Below are 21,292 nucleotides of genomic sequence, written 5' to 3' on the forward strand. Positions count from 1 at the left end.
ATCAGAGAAACTCAGGAGAGTTTTCTCCAAGCATGACATCCCGGTGCATTTCAGACCCAGCAACACACTCAGACAAAAACTGGTTCACCCGAAAGACAAAACTCCTAAACACAAACTTAACAATGTGGTGTATGCTGTACAGTGCAGCGAGGAATGCTCAGACCTCTACATTGGAGAGATCAAACAGCCACTTCACAAGCGCATGGCACAACACAGAAGAGCCACCTCCACAGGACAAGACTCAGCAGTCCATCTGCATCTTAAGGATAAAGGACACTCTTTCGAGGATGCCAATGTTCACATTTTGGACAGAGAGGACAGATGGTTTGAAAGAGGAGTGAAAGAAGCCATCTATGTCCACTGTGAGTGACCATCTTTGAACAGAGGCGGTGGTTTACGACACCAGCTGTCTGCCATCTATAATCCAGTTTTGAGTTCCCTCCCCAGATGCCTTAACGCCCACTCACACCCTGGGCCATCTGACCTCAGGAATTCGCATGATGAGGTGGGGCCAGGTTTCACAATGAGCTCACCCGAAACCCTGGCTGATTGGGACCCACACCCATTTTCACACCTTGGCTCAGGCGATTAGAGGATCATCAGGGGGTCCTTTTGTCCCTCTGTGGGGGGTCACTCCCACTAGGTTTAAATCTGGGACTCCCCACCATTTGACCTTAGAACTGAAGAAGCTTCTCAGATGAGAGGTGAAACGTCTTCAAGCAACTTAAAGAAGTCCAGACGCTTTTCTTTGCAAACACATACTGTCTTAATAGTGATGTATATTTTTCATGTACAAAGCATATTTACAGTCCTATGAAAAAGTGTTTGCCCCTTTCATGTTTTCCTATTTTTTTTACACTTAAATGTTTCAGATCATCAAACAAATTAAAATATTGGACAAGGATTACACAGGTAAACACCAAATGCAGTTTCTAAATGAAGGTATTTATTATTAAGGGGAAAGAAAAATCCAAACCTACATGGCTCTGTGAGAAAAAGCGATTGCTCCCTAAACCTAAGAGGTGGTTGGGCCACCCTTAGCAGCAACTACAATCATGTATTTGCAGTAACTCACAATGAGTCTTTTACAGCACTGTGGAGGAATCTCGTGCCCACAATTGTTGTAATACAGCCACATTGGAAGGTTTTTGAGCATGAACTGCAATTTTAAGGTCATACCAAATCATCTCAGCTGGATTAGGGTCAGGACTTTGACAAGGCCTCTCCAACGTCTTCGTTTTGTTTATCTTGACCCATTCAGAGGTGGACTTGCTGGTGTGTTTTGGATCATTGTCCTGCTGCAGGACACAAGTGCGCTTTAGCTTGAAGTCACAAACAGATGGACAGACATTCTCCTTTATGATGTTTTGCTAGACGCCAGAATTCATGGTTCCATTTATCACAGCAAGTCTTCCAGGTCTAGCAAAACAGCCCCACACTACCAACACCATATTTTACTGATGATTTTTCTTTTGTGAAATCCTGTTACTTTTAGGCCAGATGTAATGGGACACACACCTCCCAAAAAGTTCAACTTTTGTCTCATCAGTCCACAGAATATTTTCCCAGAAATCTGGAGGATCATTAAGATGTTTCCTGGCAAAACTGAGACGAGCCTTTATGTTCCTTTTGCTCAGAAATGGTTTTCGTCTTGGAAATCTGCCATGCAGGTCATTTTTTGCCCAGTCTCTTTCTTATGGTGGAGTCATGAACACTGACCTTAACTGAGGCAAATGAGGCCTGCAGTTCTCTAATTGTTGTTCTAGGGTCTTTTGTGACCTCTTGGATCACTTGTTGGTGTTCTGTTGTGGTAATTTTGATCAGCCGGCCACTCCTGGGGAAGGTTCACGATTGTTCCATGTTTCCACCATTTGTGGATAAGACCTCTCACAAATAGCTTTTTAACCTTTTCCAGACTGAGAGATCCCAATTACTTTGTTTCTTATTTATTCCTTAATAATAAACACCTTAATTTAGAAACTGCATTTTGTGTTTACTTGTGTTATCTTTGTCTAATATTTAAATTTGTTTGATGATCTGAAAGCATAATTTTCACACCATCGTATATACATATACACACACACATGCACACATACACACACACACACACACACACACACACATTAGTATTACGGCCTTTCTGAATTTCCCTCCTGCTGTCATAAAGGAAAGACTTAAGAATATTTTGTGTAAGCCTTACATTTTGTATAGTTTTATTCATTCTGTATTTAGATCTTCATCAGTAAGTGGAAGAAACATTACCAAAACACTTAAAAACATATTTCACACCTCTGTGACCAAGATCAATAGAATGTAGCTGTCAAACGACCCAACTAAACAGTAACAAAACACAAAATTAAACTGAATCACTAATAGGAAGGAAAACAGACAGAACCACTACCTACATTGAGGGAGAACGTGACAAAGAACAAAGGGATACGCAGACAATATATACACTAGGAGGATAACGAGGGGACAAGGTGGCACTAATCTGATTGACAAGACAGGGGAAGCTAAAGTGAAACAGAAGACTATCAAAATAAAACAGGAACATGACTGCACAATACAGAAAAGAAGTGAAGCAGATGTTGTCTACCTGACACAAGAGAATAAGTGGATAGAACTAACAAGAGTCATGATGTTTGCATCAAAATATCATTTTTGAGTCATCAGATTAATTTGAACATGAATGTATTTTCTACAATAGTCACTCTCTTAATCTTAGGAGTGTGCTGAAGCTCTGGAGAGTTAAACCTATGACTCATCTGACTCCTGAATCACAAGGCATCATGACCCAAAAATACAGGCTATGACACCATCTGTTTATTTCATCATTAGTAGCAATAGTGACATCAGAAGGTCAATGGCTGCCTGAATAAAGGACTACGTCTTATAAACGCTAAGTGTCCATATAGAGTATATTACTCTATAATCCTTAGAGAGAAACACCACATCTCCAGCAAACATTGCTTTAATGTCTAATCATGTTATCATACTTGCTCTTTCCTCCTGTGTGCCTCATTCAATTAATAATTCTGCACTATTGTCTCTTCCATTACTGAAGATTTACCCAGATGGCCAATACTGCACACGGGTGACACTTGCCTCAAGAGATATACAATTATATTACAGTTATCCAGTTAATATAAAATATGTTCAGGAAGAACAATGATTTTAACTTGATATGATCATGAAAATGTCTGAAGAAAGATTTTTTTATGAAGTTTGTATAATTATTATGCTATATGGTGTTTGTGTAGTGACATACAGTAAATTCATGTTTTTAAGAGACTTAGACAGCTACTTTGATAGGTAACACCTCTAAAAATTGTGGTTTTGCAAGCATGCACTGACTTTAACTACTTACTGCTCCACTGGTTTACAGCTGGTACAGACTTGCAAAATACTAAAACTTTACCCAAAGGTTTTGTTATTAAGCCCTTTTTAGAAATGCCTATAGTGTAAGTATAGTGTAGGTCTAAAACTTAGCAGGTGATGAATTGATCATAGCATAATTATTGATACAAGACAATTTGTTTTGAGTATTTCAGATGAAATAGTTGCTCTTATTTCTGTTGGTCACAAATCACAACACATAGTCTGGAAGCAGCTAGCAAGCAAGGTATAGACAGGCCAAGAGATGGATTGGCTAGAACTTAAGCTACTGTTAAATGCTAAGGGCAGACTCAGTGAGGAAAAGCTTGCCTGAATGCTACAGTTCAGATTGGTGTGATACTACACTCCACCGCAACCCTTTATGACCCTAACAAATAATCCAAAAATATGAGTATAGCATCTGACTGACATGCAGGGACATCATAGAGTCAGTTTGACTCTCCAATGGAATGATGCATACCCTCAACCCTCAACTTATTCTCTCTCATTAAACAATTAATTGATAAACAACCTGCTTTTGTAATGCGTATAGAGCTGTATTTTTACACATTGTTCTTCTATGTTACCAGTCTTTATCACTGATAACTGGGGTGCAGAAAAACAATTGAGAATTCACATTTAACCTTGAAGCAAATGTGCTACAGCAGCAGATGGCCACATTGGGTTACTCTCCTATCAGCCAAGAACAAAAATCAGAGGCTGCAGAGGGCACAGGCTCACCCAAACTGGAAATTTGGAACATACTCTCACTCGGCACTGGGTGACCACAAAACGTGTACAGAGCCAAACCAAGTGCAGACCTACTGTAACTATAGTCATTGCACTTGTATTTAAGTTGTGTAGAATATGATATTAACTTATGTTGTACATTAGTTTGTGCAGTATCATTTTACAACTGTGCATAATTGACTTTATTATATAATTAGTTACTTCATTATCATTTACAGCACTTTATATTTTTATGTATAGCATTTAAGCTATCTATTATGGCACTATATGCAATTGCCCCACATTTTAAGAAATATTTCAGTGCATGTCACCAAGAATTGAGGCTTTTATAATCAGAGAGTTGCTATCCAATAGTGAGTGGGCATTTATAAAAATAAATAATTAGTGAATTTAATGATGAGTTTTTTAAGTTATAAAACATTTGACTGAAAAAGCTAACAGAGACAAGATGTTGTTTTATGCATGTAACCCTGTAATAATTAAATAATTAAAAAATAACCACTGTTTTTAAATAAGATATAATATAAAAATCGGGCCTTATTTGATGTTCAACTCAACTATGTTTGCTAGTTACTAGTATAGTAGATGTATTTCTGTGTTAGAAAGTATATTATTAACATGAATATGTAATAGTTCCTCTGTCAAAGATGGAGAAAGATGAAGAAGGCCAGAGGAGAAGAAAAAGATTAGGTGAAGTACTGTTCAGCAAATTACGTTTCATGAACTGGAAAAACCTCAGAGCTTGAATAAGCAATGCAGTTCATTTAAGGTTTTTTCTTTTTTTCTTTTATCAGATAGTAGATATATATGTGCTTAAGTGGGCAATTCATCTTGTGAAATGTCTCTGACAATAAATTATTTTTTGCCATTTAGAAGCTGTATGAGAATACTGTGCAGTTTAAACAACAAACCATGAAACTTGGTAGCTTTCAGTATTTTTGTAAGGAATTTACAATTAATTGTAAAGGGCAGGGTGTAGCATCCATTGTCACTTGTTAGTCAGGTGGAGCAGCCATAATTTAATGCTGAAATTTATTTTCTATAGCTCTTTGCGACCTGTTCTCTACTGTGTGTCTTCCTCTGGTTTTGTATATTTTCCTCTTGTTTGTGATTTATTTTGTGTGTGGTCTTAGTATTTATATTTTATTCCTGCACAGTTAGTTTGATTTTAGCAATAAATTGACAAAGAGCAGTAATCCCCATAGCCACACCAGCATGAAGTCACTTGATGGTTCTTAGGATTTGTAACGATTTTTTAACTTCTACCCCGAGGTCTGGGAAAGTGCTTCTGGGTTAGCAGGCTGGGGTGATGGTTCCCTCTTTTGAGAAGGGTGTGCCCACATCAGGGGGATCTCATCCCCCAATCTCCTTGCCACAGATTTAGGAGGAACACTGTGATTTTCATCCTGGCTATGGATCAGTGGTCCAGCTCTTTATCATCACAAGAGTATCAAAAGTGTTTGGCATTTTGTCCAACAAGCCTGCATATGTTTTGTGGACTTGGAGAAAGCATTCTTGTTCTTCTTCTGTGCCCAGTGCTTTGGGAGAATGCAGTATTAGACCCATTATCTCAAACTATTCTGCAGCTGTAGTGACAGCATTGTCAGAAGTGACTCACACTACTTCCTGGTGGGTGTTGCATTCTTCCCGGGTTGCCCTTTGCCATGAACAGAGTTTCCAGTCACTGCCAAGGGGTAGAGGGTGTCAGGTTTGGTGTTGTCAGGATTTGTTCTCTGCCCTTTGCAGATGATGTGCTTCTATTGACTTCACCAAGCCGTAACTTCCTGCCTCACTGAGTGTGAAGTTGCATGATGAGAATTTGCATCTCCAAGTCTGAGGCTAGGGTTGGCAACCTGAAAAGGGCAAAGTAGGATAGGTTTGTGTGTTAGGAATGAGTTGGTGCCCCAAGTGGATATATTCAAATATCTCAGAGTCTTCTTCACAAGTGAGGGAAGACTGACACGGGGTTTGATGCAGTGTCCGCAGTCATGCTGATGCTGCACCCATCTGTAGTAAAGAACTTTAAGCATGAAAGCCAATTTGTTGATTCACCAGTCTTTCTGCATTCCCAACCTCATCTATGGTCACAAACTAAAAGCCTGAAAGAATGAGGGTACAGATTGTGGTGTATTGAGAGGGGGATCTGGATGTGTCTGCTTAGACTGCTGAAAAGAAAAGAAATTATTACTTTAATTGGGATTAATATGTGTGCTTTAGGAAATTGCCTTCATTATGTTGAACTGCTGAAATGCAGTGCTAATAAGAATATTGATATTTGCATTGTCACAAAACATTAAGGCCATTAAAGTTTATATGGTACGATGGTATTATTAGGAGCTATTTGTGTTTATTTATGCTCTAGTCATTATTCAGTTTTTAATGCTATATGACACTGTTTAGGTTTTTATGGTGCATTATCACTATGTAAATATATATATTTTTGCTGACCACAAAAGGAAAAGCTGCTGCATTGTTGCAGCTTGTGGGGATGCAAAAAAAAAAAAGCCCCAAAGCAAACAGGTTTTCTTTTAACTTTTCTTAAACTATTACTCCCTGGAATTATACAAACCCAGGATAGGATACTTTGTAACTATAAAAAACTGAAACTTATGGGCTGAAAAAACTACTCACAAAGTCTGAGGCTCAGCTTCACTATGCTATGGCAGTTTCAAAAACCACTATGGACTCATACTGTCAGAAACTATGATCCTGTTTGTTGATGCTTGCTTGAAAACAGGACATCAGAGCACTCTGCTGTGACATAGCAGGCGAGCCAGTTTATATCCTTAACACCAAAACTATTTCGGTGCTACTAATGCTTCTGTCAGTTCAAATATAGAGCAATGCTGTTAAAGGTATTCAGTTATAGTAAATTAAGTATGGTCATCCATCCACGTATATCTTAAGTAATAAGAAAGGGAAAACGAAAAATAGGTCCAATATTAAGAGGTAATGGAACTGAAGCTTTCTGTGGACTATTAATTTTATTATTTACTGTATTTTTATTTTTATTTAATGTAATTAAAATCATACATTAAAAGTACATTGATGTATGGGTGGAGAAACATAGAAACAGTATTTACAGTTGCAATAAAAAGTATTCCTTGCTGTGTTTGTAGAAGACTAGATCCGAAATGTTGTGCTGATTAGTAATGTTTGAAGGGTAGTGCCTCACAGCAACAAGGTTTTAATTTCAAATCTGCCAGCCGAGACCTTTTTATTTGTATGCTTTCCTTCTGCCTGCATATATTTTCTAAACAAACTACCAAGTTGTTGAGAATGTGACAGATGGAAAGATGGTCAAGCCAAATGGCAAGCATTGTAAAAATATAAAACCTGTCCCAAATGTGTTGCATTTTGTCACTAATACGAAGGGATTAGGGGAAAAAAGTAAGTCAGTGCTATACCCAGGCAGGAAACTACAGACGAACTATCCAATTTATCCAGTGTCCAAGTATAGTGACAATAATATTGAGCTACTTGTAGGATAATGGTGACATCCAGACATTGATCAGGATGTGCATTATTTTAAAAACTGAATGAACTTGTTGCCTTTGAAATGGTTGCTTCAAAAATGCGGACTAGGTCTGCAACCTCAGCTGCTATTGTTAAAGTAGCTTTGGTGCATCAAGACTATGAAAAAGTGGTATTTAGACAGAGTCAGTCTACTGTCACTTTGATATTGAATAGGGTCAAATTAGTGAATACATCTGGCTGTTAATAATGTGGCTAATCCTGTGTTGTCTCCAGCTCCCTGTCCCTGTGCCCAGCTTTCTGGGGTGGGTGCCACTCGTTCATGGGATTGGTAGAGATACTGGGGACGTGGGGCTCAGTTGGGAGCCTGTGGAACTGATTGTTGTGGGGGGACAGCTTGCCTCCCACCAGATGACCTGTACAGTCACCTTTTGATTGAAATTGGTTGTCCAGAGGGGTTTTTTTTCTTACTTTCCACAAAGTACTTTGAGGAAAAGTAACTTTGTTCATTTATTAAAAGGATAAAGGAAGAGTAAAGTCCAATTTAATATGCTTTAGTTTCCAAAATAAAACGTGCTGAAATATCAGTATCTATTCTTGCATCATCATGGATGTACGGGCCACACTGAGTCTGTATCCATTCCCTTTCCTGCCTGTGCAGATAACTAGTTTGTAATTAAGAATATTTTTCCTTACTATAGTATAAAAAGCATGTATACAATCAAATTATGGCATGTCATACACATATCCAGAAAGAAAGTAAGGCTTGAGCAAAAATGTATTGTTCTAGAGCATACCTCTCAAGCTGTTCCTTACTTCTTTTTCTCCGCACGCACACAGTGGCTTATTCAGAGCCAGCATGACAGCTTGGTCCTGTGATGCAGAAAGTGATAAGCTCATCTCCAAGTCTCTGTGGTACTGGGAGAAGAGAGAAAATAAGAGAGAACGGGAGAGAGAATGAAAGAAAAAAAATTAGACCAGGGGAAATGAGGGAGAGGGAGTAAGTCAGAGGAAAGAGAGATAAAATGAGAAAATGGCAAAGAGAGCTCATCACATTTGGGCTTGCAGACCTGTGCCCAGAAGAGAGGACAATGTAGATGAGTAAATGATCCTCATTTGGACTCCAGCATGTAATCACAGAGTAGCCATTTACTGAGAAATACAATTCCAAGTCTGCCATTTGAAATAAGAAAACAGAAACATTTGGCGAATAATGAAAGACCAGTAATCCAGGATATAACTGCTGATGTGTCAGCAGAAATATACGTGTGATCATAAATAATCTTTAGCTAATGCCTCACCAAACAGTTTCAGCCCCCCTCACTCCATACCCCATAGCCGTGCACCACCAACCAATTTCCTCCACCATCGATTGGTGGTCCGTTCGAGCCGAGGAGAGAGAGGCAACTCTTCTTCCCTATGGATTTTTACGTCACAGCGATGACTGACTGCAAATAACCACTCGCCAATCATGTCCCACTTTCCGAGTGACCTTCCTCAAACACTCACACTTAGTGCTCAGATGCAATAGTGTAGTTTTATGGAAAATACACAGATAAGCTTTATTTGTCTAAAAATGTTTTTTGGGGGGTGTTAAATGTTTAAATTGAGATTGTGTGCACTATCACTGTATCTAACCTTTGGTCATCACTGTAGCAAATCAAAATGTAATTATGCATGTGTTGGAGATGGGGATGGGGAGGTGAGGGGTCGATTAATAGCTTCAGACACTATACCTCAGAACAGATGTGTAAACAAAGCGTAGAGACCAAAAACAAATGGAGTCCTGTTTCATTTTTAAAAATAAATAGCACTGTTTTTTTCTAAATTATATACAGTTTTTTAGTGCAAAGAAATATCGTTAATAAAAATGAGAAATGTGTTTTCCTTTACGCATTATATGACCAAAAAAAAAAAAACCAGTCATGAAAAATGAGCCTTTACTACTGTAGGCCTTTGATGCAGTTATAATAAGGTTATGTGAAAACTGTAATAACTTTCATGTCTTTATCAGATCATGTTCTATTTAAAATGAATTCCACAATTAGTTTGATCATCAGAATTTATCCAGAATACGGAGCTTTATAGTCTGCATAATGAAATGTAAAAAGCCATCTGCTCTTTAACCTGTGCAGATGATTTAGAAGGCCTAGTCACACTCTGATTTCATTAAATACATTTCACCTATTCCCTGGCTTCATTAATGGGAAAGGGAGGTTAAAGATAGCACTATGCTAATAGGGCTGAGGTACGCAGAGAGAGAGGGAAGGAGAAAGACAAGGAGGAGATACGGGAAAAGTTGGTAGTTTGAGGTCAATTAAAATTATCTTTCTTCTTGCCACTATAATACCCAGGTCAACAATGCAGTGTTGTGGGCATGAGTGCTAAATAATTTGCAATTTTCTTTCCAATATTGCAGTTTGTTTTGTGAAATGTGATGTGTGTGTTTTTAATCTTTAAATATGTAATACAGCAAAGCCAGATGAGAAACTGTCAAAGGCAATGGTATAGGAAACACTGTTGGATGAATCTCTCCAAGGAGAGCTGCAAACAGTTCGTGGAGGGGTTTTTTTGTCAGTGTTTTATATCTTGTGAGATTTGTACTACCTCCTGCTGTTGCAGCATGGGTTGTAACCACTCAACGGAAATGGGAAATGGGCCCAGTTGAGGTTTATTGTTATATTAAAGTTGATTTATCGTTTTGGAGAGTTCTGTGTGTGACGTTCTGCTGACTGTGGGTCAAACTGTGAGCAATGTGATCTTGGATTTTTACTTATGAAATTACCACAATAACAGTAAAACACATCTTTACCGCCTGGACTCAGTTGTATGAATTCAGGCCAAGAACTCAGTTGTGGTTTCAGGACACCAGGATATATCCAAAAGGATAAGCTTAACACAGAATACTGAGGGGAGAACAAGGCCACTTGCTTGTTTCTGTACAATTACAAGAAAAAAATCTTTAGTTAATAAACATTCTGAACGCAAATAAATTAAGATTTAATGTTCTGAACAAAAACAATGCAGTACCAATTATAAATGGAAGTCATAAATTACATCTGTCTAGATCACTAAGACTATTACCACTTAGTGATCGATATCTAGGTGTTCTAAAACATTTTTCCAGGAAGATAATTTAATGCAAAGGTTTAAGCACCCCAAGAGATTTGAACACTCAGATAACTTTTCCCAAGGTCTGGGCCTTTTAATGAGCTTGTTAGGACTAAGTCATCAGCAGAAAAGGCCAAGTGATGCACATCTCAACGCTTTATAAATACTCACTCACTTGAACCTTGACCCAACAATCATCAGCCTCTTTAAATCATCTGACTAACTATCTGAAGGTTTAAACAATCCACGCCTATAAAGCGAGAAGAGGATATAAGAAGAATGCAAAGCAATGCAAAGATGTTTCCTCAGTTTGTAATGTAACTAAGAAACTCCAGTAAACTAACAATGGGAGTGTGTAAGACCATAAAAAATAAATAATATTAACTTGAAGAACTGATAAAGATATGTTCAAATCTCTCATTGCCACAAAAGACCGTCAAGGATATTCAGTATAGTGGAGCGTTGTTCTTCGGAGCAGCAATACATGCCCAAATATGACCCTTATGGAGGACTTGCCAGAAGAAAGCCTGTTCCTTGATATTCACAACAAATCAGCATCAGATGTTTGCAAGTTAATATCTAAACAAGTATGCTGCAGCTTGCTGCAAACAAGTCCTGCGGACTAACGATGTTAAAATGAAACTTGTTGCCTCGAATTTGCACAGATATGTTGAAAAGGTTTTAAAAAGGGTGGAAAAGTTAATGAAAAGAACACTTTTCCAGTTGTTATACATTTGGTTGTATCGGTTATGCTTTGGTCAGCAACGTGTGGCAGCTAGTAGACCAGAGAAATATTTGCTGGTAAAAGCGAGCATTAAATTCAATTAAACACCAGCAAATTCTGGAGGCATAAATCAAAGTCTCAAAAAGTGGTTGATACTGAAAAGGGCAATATTTCTAATTGCACCTTAGAAATCTACACTGAGCCACCTCAACAGGCCCCGTCCGAAAGTGTCAGTGTGGTTGGGACAAGAGCAGCACATAAATAAAAGGGACCAAAGTCCGAAAACCAGAATCCTCTTGCGGAAATAATGGGTGACTAACTTTATCTTTAGGCTATTTAAACTGTTTCTTATTTCAGAATGAAAAAGATGCAAATAAAATAGTGATCATACTCAAAATATTTAAGATATGTTCACTTATCTTGTCAAAAAAGCTAAACATAGTTTCAAAAACGTTTACCATGGTATGTGCACATCTTTGCACAGTTGTAAACATTCATTATTATTATTATTATTATTATTATTATTATTATTATTATTATTATCATTATTATTATTATTCCAGTGCAGTGCTCCCTTTCAATAAAACAGAAGCTTTAGCCACATGGTGTATTCAAATGTAATAATACTACATTATATTCACACGTTAACAAGACTGCACACTGTTGTGTAGTCATAAAAAATATTCCTACTTCTTTCGGCTTGCAAAAGTCATACAATGGCCAAGCATTAAAAATGCATCAGATGGACTTAAAAGCAGAGGACTTTTACACTGCATTCATTACTGTATCAATTTACTGTGCACTGAAGTTATTATGAAAAATGCTTCTGATATTCATATCTGCTTTTGGAGTTTAAAAATAGGCTGACTTCAGTGATCAGTTATTTTGTTATACAGAGTGATTTCCACTATTGCACTCTTTTAGTAAAGTTAGTTACAACGAAGACATACTGTATGTACAGCTGCTGACAAGAACAAGTCGTAAAATAAATGCAAAGCGGTGTCAGTTATCCATCCAGAAAAACAAACAGGTAAATGTTTCTTTAAAACGTTCATGTATGTCAATGTTTACAACTGAGAAAAGGCACAAAGTAACCTATGAAATTTAATCTTAATGTTTGCATTTTGTTCATTTGTGTTTGTTGATATATGCTTAACCACTTACCAAGGAATGTGTATTATATGTGCCATGCTGTGACATCATATCACATACTGGTAGTTAAAAAAAACGTAATCACTGTAAATTTTGATGTTTGATGGAATAGATAAGGTATTCTTAATCTCATAAATTATTGGGGTTTATGTTATAAGAACAGAGAATTTGGGAATGTCTGCCCACATACAGTGTTGTTATCTTGAGGTGCATATATGTAAACACACAAGTATGTCTTGTTACCAAAAATATTTTTAAATAGCTTTTACAATAGTTGTGCACTTAATTTTCTTCTTGTCATTGTTTTTCCTAGATTTTTCTTTCAAAGCTTAAATATAATAATAAGCAAACCCAGAGGCAATTTTTCATCCATCGAGTTTCCTGTTGTTTATCCAGGTCCAGGTTGCAAGAACAGCAGTCTAAGCTGAGATGCCCAGCACTCCCTCTTCCCCTTCACCCCTTACAGCTCTTCTGGAGAGACACCAAGGTGTTCCCAAATCAAGCCAAAGATATAATCTCTCCATCATGTTGTGGGTCTGTCAAGGTTTCTCCTCCTGGGAGGACAAAAAACCTCCCCTTGGAGCCACCTATGAGGCATTCCAGACAGATGCGTTATGCACAACTGGGTCCTTTCATTGTGGAGGAGTAGCAGCTCTAATGGAATGGACTGGCCAAGTTTCTTGGACAAACTCTCATGTATAAATCCTTCAGAGAGAGAGGGGGAGAGGGAGAGAGAGAATAAAGAGCTGGTCCAGTGTTCCACAACAAGGGCAAAAACAGCATTGTGCCTTCTTAATATACAGTTCAACTCAAGTTCCTGACATACAAGACTAAAGCTACGAGACTGAAGTAAGAGAACATCCTGTGGTTCTCCTTGTTGAAAACCACCACAATGTTCTGTCAGTGTTACACAAATGTGACAGCCAGGACAGCCTGTAAATATCTAGAGCCTTGACAAACTCAGGGAGAATCTCATCTAGCTCATGACAAAAGCTAAGCAGTTGGTTAATTATCTCAAGTCCAAGTGCAAGTTTTGTCCATAGTTTACTAAACTGTTCCCTTTTACATGGTTTAACTCGGGTGTGGCACAGCTGTAGGGGCTTTGGCAGTAGCCGAGCATTGCAAAATTCAAAATAGCAGTCTTTCCCAACCACTGTGGCCGCAGCATCTTGGGGGTCCATGAGAAAATTCAGACCCAGATGAATGTGTAATTTTTCTAATGTGAAATATGTGCCATGGCTCCCAAAAGTTGGGAAACACTGCAAGGGCGACCGTGGCTCAGGGGGCTGGGAATCGCATCTGTAACCGGAAGGTCGCCGGTTCGATCCCTGGGCCCTCTGTCCTGGTCGTTGTGTCCCTGGGCAAGACACTTTACCCTACTTGCCTACTGGTGTTGGCCAGAGGGGCCGATAGCGTGATATGGCAGCCTCGCTTCTGTCAGTCTGCCCCAGGGCAGCTGTGGCTACAACTGTAGCTTGCCTCCACCAGTGTATGAATGTGAGAGTGAATGAATAGTGGTATTGAAAAGCGCTTTGGGTGCCTTGAAAAGCGCTATATAAATCCAATCCATTAATATAGTACTCTTATAAAGAGTAGGTACATATATAGACTCTTAGAATTATAACCTGGCCCTTTAGTTTTGTGATAGCCCATCCTCCAAGTTTCTCACTCCTCTCTATTTACTTTAGTAGCAGAAGCAGCTGCACCTGATAGGATGATTGGTGTGGACTCACTTGGCAACAGGGCAAATGTAATGCTGAAGGGATGAAATTGAGTTTGACATTCCGTAATACACGTAATATGTACCCTAATACTTTGAAAAATATATATATACTCAGTATTCTCAAACATATTTGCATTGGCTTAAGTAAACTCCATCTGAGCATTGAAGAAAAAAATCAAATATGTGCGCCACTGCACATATTTGCAAGTAGATCACTGCTTTTGTGCTTTGATCTACTTGCACTTATATTTTCCACTTGAATAGAGTGTTTTTTTTTTTATCTTAGACGATATCTTTGGATGGACGACCATTCAGCAGACTGTCATTAAATCTGATTATCCCCTGACTTCTTTAGCACCACCAGACAGTCAGATTTTTACTTGGTTTGTTAACCAAATTCTCAATAACGTGTTATTGATGTCCTTGTGAGCACAGTCACAAGATAATAGTATCACATGGCTCAAAACATAGTTTTCCCCAAACCCCACAGATTACATTCACCGTTGTCCTGGCACTGATTTATTAGGCATGTAAATCAAATCCAGAGTAGGGTTAATACCTTTTTTCACTTGGGTTAGCTGAGCCTTAAATTTTCTCTTCAGGTAAAGCTTACACTCGTATGGGCTTACAGATGTTTGTCAAATAAAATACAGAATTTCCCCGTATATCAGTGGCAGTCGGCCAAAGTCTTAGAAGAAATATTGAAAGATAAATGATGCTGTGAAGGTGTCATCACGAACTGCCTGGAGAGAACACTCGGCTTGACATTGATGTAGTGACATGAAACAGTTTTATAACTGTTCAGACAAACAAAAACACAATTTACAATGTCATCTGATGAGTTTTGACATGTTCTTTTATTATTGAACCAATTACCTCATGCGTACCACTGACAGATGTCTTCATGAATTTCGGATGGTCTCTTGGCCTTCCTCTGCTACCACCTACTATACCTTAATCACTTAAGGAGGTGAGGAGAGTGCTTGAACATGGCAGATCACTGAAGTATTTAAAGTCAAAACCACTAAAAGGAACTCTCACAAGTAAACCTGCTCAGTAACATTTCATCGATGAGAACAAACATTCTTGGGTTTAAGCACAGAATGGATGTGTTTCTTAAGTATTCTTTATTTTGCTTTATCAGTTTTTAAATATTTACTCCACAAACAAGCAAACCTAACTTAATATGACTTCCTATTTAGTCACAAAAATGTAGCAGAACACACGAGGTAGAAACTCACTTCCACGCAGAGACGTTTTTACTAGCTGTCCTTATTTGTAAGGATACAATCCTTTCCAGGTGATATTAACAATAAATGTCTGTTGAGCTTTCACTGCCTCCATATGCTTTATGGTTTAAGCTGAAATACAGTAAGCAGTGCTACAATGGGTGCCATGGGTGTGCTGCAACCATGACATTTAACGGGCTCACAGAAATCTATCCAAACAGGTTACAAGCTTTTCTGGTTAAGTTATGATCGTTTCAGACAGTTTTTTATTAACAACAAAGTCCTACAGTAAAATAAAGTGTTTCCCATTTCTGCTGCGGTCTCCCTGAAGACTGTAAAGGAAACATGACTGACCATATTAATCAGTGTTCGATGTTGTGTAGTTTCTCAAAAACAGCAGCCCTCAAAAATAAAGTCTCTGATATGCAATATGCCCAAGTAGGCTTATTTTATATTATTGATTCAGCTCAAAGGCTTAGGGTTAGGGATCTTAGAGAAAACAAAAACAGAGTTTAATGTTGGGGAAGGGGTTAAAATGATCTTGTTTGGAACAGCTTGCAAAATATTCGATTAATTGGCATATGATCCATCCATACATTTTCTTCCACTTACCCAAATAAGGGTCACGGTTGGGCTGAAGTCTGTCACAGGTATCAATCTATTGTAGGGTGAACACGGAGAGCCATACCTACAGTCAGCAATTAGCCTATAATATATGTGTTTGGACTGTGGGAGGAAGAGAACCTACACAGACACATGGAGAACATGCAAACTCACACAGAACAGCAACATTAGCGGAAAGAGTGAATAATTTGAGTAATATGGGGGTAAAACATCCAAGAAAAGGATGCAAGGATAAATGAGGAGATTTCATTATTTCTGGTCATTTCAAAGGTATAATGGGAATCTGGAGAAATTGAAGTAAGCCAAGGACAAGGCCAAACATTGTAGTTGTTTTGAATGATTAAACAGTATCATTGATTCTTGAAGAACTATGTCTTAAACTATCAAAACGTTTACCCAGTATGACAAACTGAATGAGCAATCAATGAGTAGTCCATTTGTCAATTTTCTAAAGACTATTTTATTGAATAAGTTTACTTAATAATCAGACCTTGAGCACTATAAAAAGGCCACAGGTAAATATCTGGTTCTGACTAAAAATGAAGGCCAGTAATAGGCAGAGAGTAAGCAACGTGAGAATCTGTAGGACGAGGAAAATGAAGACGTTCAGGCCAGACGGGGAGAGCAGGGAAAGAGTATGGGGAGTTAGAAGCACAATACCTGGTGATCAGTGTGACTGTGGTTGACCTTGAAGTCAAGCATGGGATGAGGGAGGCTGGAAAAATCATTCAGCCATATCTAAGCCACTATACTCTTAGAGGTATCATCCAGTAACTGTAAGTGCTGCAGTGTAATACAGTTCACCCACTTTTCATTGGACTGCCAACTGTCCATACTCTCCTTTCCTCAGTTGTTTTGAGAATTATTTGCTGCGTGTTGGAAGGTGTATGATCACCATCCCTGTTTAACCCTGCTACAGACAGTGGAAGCTGCTTGTGGCAACATGAATCAGGGGTCTCTCATGACAGGCAATGCTTTTCATGCAGCCTCTGCTCAAGCCAACACTGCATTCGATGTGAATGAAATCGTATGACAGACCCATGAAAAAAGTGAAATTAAAGGTAAGTTTTTAATGTGCTTTCATCGAGCACAAATATTTTCGTGTTCTTACACTGCAGTTTTGGAGGTGGGACATTTTAATTTGCGTGTAATGTCAAAAAAAAAAATCACATTTTATGTGTTTGAAGTTTCACAAAAAGAAAAACAAACTGCACATTTTGTTTTATTAAATATGAAACATTATATTGGTTTTATGTTAGGTTTTGTGGTCTGTTTGTAGGGTTTTGTGAAATAGCCTAAGGTTTCTAACACAAAATCAGATAATATTGAATGGCTGTGATCTTTAGGCCCTCGGGCAGAGAGGCGTAACACTATTCTGCAGTTGGAACAGAAGAATGTGATCAGGAAGGCTTCAAAAATATCATTGAACACAGTGGTCAGCGCATTAAAAAATGTAAGTTAAAACTCTACTATGCAAATATTATTATTAGTAGTAGTAGTGGTAGTAGTAGAGGAACTTCTTCCTTCAATACAACATAAAATTGGATTGCAATAATTTGCAGATCATAGTTGTTTTTTTGGAGGCAATTTATACATGATTTTCATAAATTTATTTTTGTTTTGTTTTTCACCAGTTTGAGTTTCAGCATGAAAAACATGACAAGGTCAAATACTTGACCATTTACTAATTGCCAGTAGAAGGAGTATAGGTCTGCCTTTGTTAAGCCAGTATCAGGAGTTTAAGAAATACTGAAGAGGTATTTCCTATGTTTCCTATGTTACTTAAAACATTACTCGAAAGCTTAAGCCCTGACAGCTTTCCCTTATTACTTTGTTGTTCTCTGTCTGAAACAGATGTTGGCTAATAGGTCTCCTAATCATTTGTTCTACAGACTATAAACCATAATATAACTCTACAAACTGCTCAATGTGTTAACCTCGCTAAAACAAGCAATCTACAGATATTCAAAATTGCAGACTTTCTAGTGATTCATTAATTGACAGTCTTTTGTCTTCTCTTTCTCTGCTTCCTTCTCAACCCCCACCGGTCACAGCAGATAGCTGGTTTCAACAGGAAAAGGTTTCTTCCTGTTGAAAGGGAGTTTTTCAGTTCCACTGTCACCAAGTGCTTCTTCAAAAACAGTTACATGCAACACCAACATCAAAATGAGCAGTTGAAGTGGTTCAGGTATCTTTTTTTTTTTTTTTTTTTTTTGCCTGTCCCACTTGGTTCTTTAGCCATCAGAATTGTTGTCTGAAAACCAACAAGGATACCCAATGGATTTACTTTGCCAAATGGATCATCGTGGCATTGCCGTATTGGTCCATTTGGTCGATCTTTGTTTTTTTTATTTATTATATTTTATTTTCAGATGTTACAGACGGGACAGACATGAGTGAGGGATAGGAAAGGGAGAAAGAAAGAGGAAGGAAAGGAAAAACAGAAGGGGAGAGGGACAGTGAGAAAGGGGGGGAGAAAAAAAAATAAAAATCTCCTGGATCACCTGTTGAGAGAAGAATAGAAAACAAGCAAAAAAAACAAAAAAAAAAACAAAGCAACATACTAAACACAACACCATCGCATTAATCTAGCTAAGTGTAAACAGCAGTAAATACTAAATATTCAATGTTGTTGTGCAGCACGCAGGACAGATGTGCTTCGAAGTAGCAGCCAAGAAGGGTGTAATTTGGGTCTACGAGCAGTGAACACCCGTGTGCATACCTGTGTGGATCAGCGCGCTTGTATTCCAAAGGTTTCTCCATGTAACGATCTGCTAGGGAGTGTGGGGGGGCCACAGCCCCGTCCTCCAGGGTGTGAGGCGGGTGTGGAGGAGATCAAAACTCCAGACATCCAGAGGCCCCCCAGAACACAAGAAACCATGGAAGACCAACAGAGGGGCAGCCGCGCCACTGTTCCAGTAAGAGCTGAGGAGAGTCCCAGATGAGGGTTCACTCAGCAGCCGCGGAGCAGAAGCCAGGGGGAGTTGCAGTGACGCGCCCGTGAGCTCCGCCTGCAGCCAGCTGTGCCTGAGTGACCGAGCCCCAGGCCGAGAGGCCGGGGGCACCCCACCTCCGAAGGGGCCCGAGCGAGCCCCAGGCTCCAGGCCCCGATAAGCGGCCGCCAAGGAGTGAGCCGGTGTGTACCCGGACGCCCACCCCCAGACACAAACATCCATTCCCCCCCTCATGCTCTCATATGCACTCACTCCACACTCAACCAACGTGGAGACAGACATAAAGAGACGCTGTACACACGATCACACTCCCCAAGCGTACTCTACAAACCGGGTCTAGGTACCCTTGCCCCTGGAGGGGGGAACTGCACCCAGACCCAGGTGGTGTTACCCTTTTCCCTGCGGTGGGGAGAGGCAGACCACCCCAACTCCGTAGCAGCAGGGAGGCCCCACACTCCAGACCGCAGTCGGACGGCCTACTCCTCCTAGCCCTCCCGCTCCAGCAGGCCGCAGAGAATGGGGGTGGGAGAAGACTCCAAACCTCCCTCCACCCGCTCATTGTAGTGTTGATGCATGTGTGTTCTAAGGTGCAATTAAACCCAGGAGGGCATGGAGCTAGTGGTTCAGGTATCTGACTAAGATGCCTCCTGGACAACTCCTAGGTGAGGTATTCTGGCCATGTCCTACCAGAAGGAGCCTGCGGGGCAGACCCAGGACTCGTTGGAGAGATGATATCTCCCGCGACCCAAACACTGATAAGCAGCAGAAAATGGATGGATGGTTTTTCTTGAATATTGGAGAGTCTTCACAATATAAAGCACCTTGAGGCAATTAATGTTGTGAATTGGGGCTGTACAGTATAAATAAATAAATTTGAGCTTAACTCATTTATTAAAACACACTGACAGAAATGTAATTCTAACCGTTGATTATATTCTTGAGTGTGAAATGTGAATGAAAATGAATTAGGAATTAGTAAGCACTAATAACTTTACTGATAACCCAAAACAGCTTAATAGGCTTATGAAGTTTTAAGTTTAAGTTTTCAAGACATAAAAGGGATGTTTGTTTACATGTGCGGCTCCTCCCAGTAGCTTGTGTGTGTGTGTATGTGTGTGTGCTGCTCTCTCTCTTTCCTCCCTCCAACGTGTCTGCATGCTTGCTGCTGAAACATGTAAAGACTGCTGATTGGCCAGTTTAAACAAGATGCTGTATGTGGATTGGATCAGTAAATGGACAACAGCCTCTTAACCTCCAGCTGCCCCTCTCCTCCACTCTTCTGCCAACAACAAGGAGCCACCTGTTAAAATGAGACTAAGTGAGAAGCCTTGAGTAGAAGTTAATAATTAAATTGTGAGAATTGACTTCTTTGTGGTTAGCTGAAGGCTTTTTGCAAATAGTCATTGTAAATAGTAAATACTTATACATTGTACATATTGGGCAGTTTGAAGCAGTTCAGCAGGACTGAGAGGCTCTTTTTGTTAAAATGCTTTACATGATCATCAGTGTCGGTTAGAGAACTTTCTTTTGTTTGCGTTTTACTTTTGTTAGAGAAGAATAGCGATCATTAGAAGTTGTTCTTGTTTTGGCATTGCTCACCACCAACGTGAATGAACTGGTGCTCAGCATCTTGGGTTGTTTCGCACTGCTGGTCTTTTCTTGGGAATGATAGGAGTGAGGAGTTGTACTTCATGGTATGTCTAGGGTACCCCTAGGCCGGGGATGTAATCTTTAAACTGACCTTATATTTTGCCTCGCCATTTTTCCACTCACCACTTTGTTGCTGAAGCGTTTTTTTCTGAACTAGGGCTGGAGCTTAGCTAACATTTTAAGGGTTACAGCCTAGACAAATTACAAGGGTGATCAAGAGAAAGACACTCAGAATTATTCATGCTCATATCCACACCTGCAGTCAATTAAGAATATTAGGTTAATTCGATTTAGCATAATATGGCCTTAAACTGCCCTGGCTTTTAACACACTATGACCCAAGCATTTTGGTCTTATTTGAATTAGTTTCGTTATTGTTTTAATTCTTCTACTGTCCTTTTACTGTTTTTTACTGTTATTATTGTATTACATTGTTGCTTTTTAATACCATTTTTATATTGTTAAGCACTTTGTGCAGCATCGGCTGTTTGAAATGTGCTATATAAATAAATTTGACCCTTGACCT

This window comes from Rhamphochromis longiceps, linkage group LG6, assembly GCF_057381845.1.
Source record: "Rhamphochromis longiceps isolate RC_006_pf linkage group LG6, R_longiceps_female_GT1.1, whole genome shotgun sequence".
NCBI lineage: Eukaryota > Metazoa > Chordata > Actinopteri > Cichliformes > Cichlidae > Rhamphochromis > Rhamphochromis longiceps.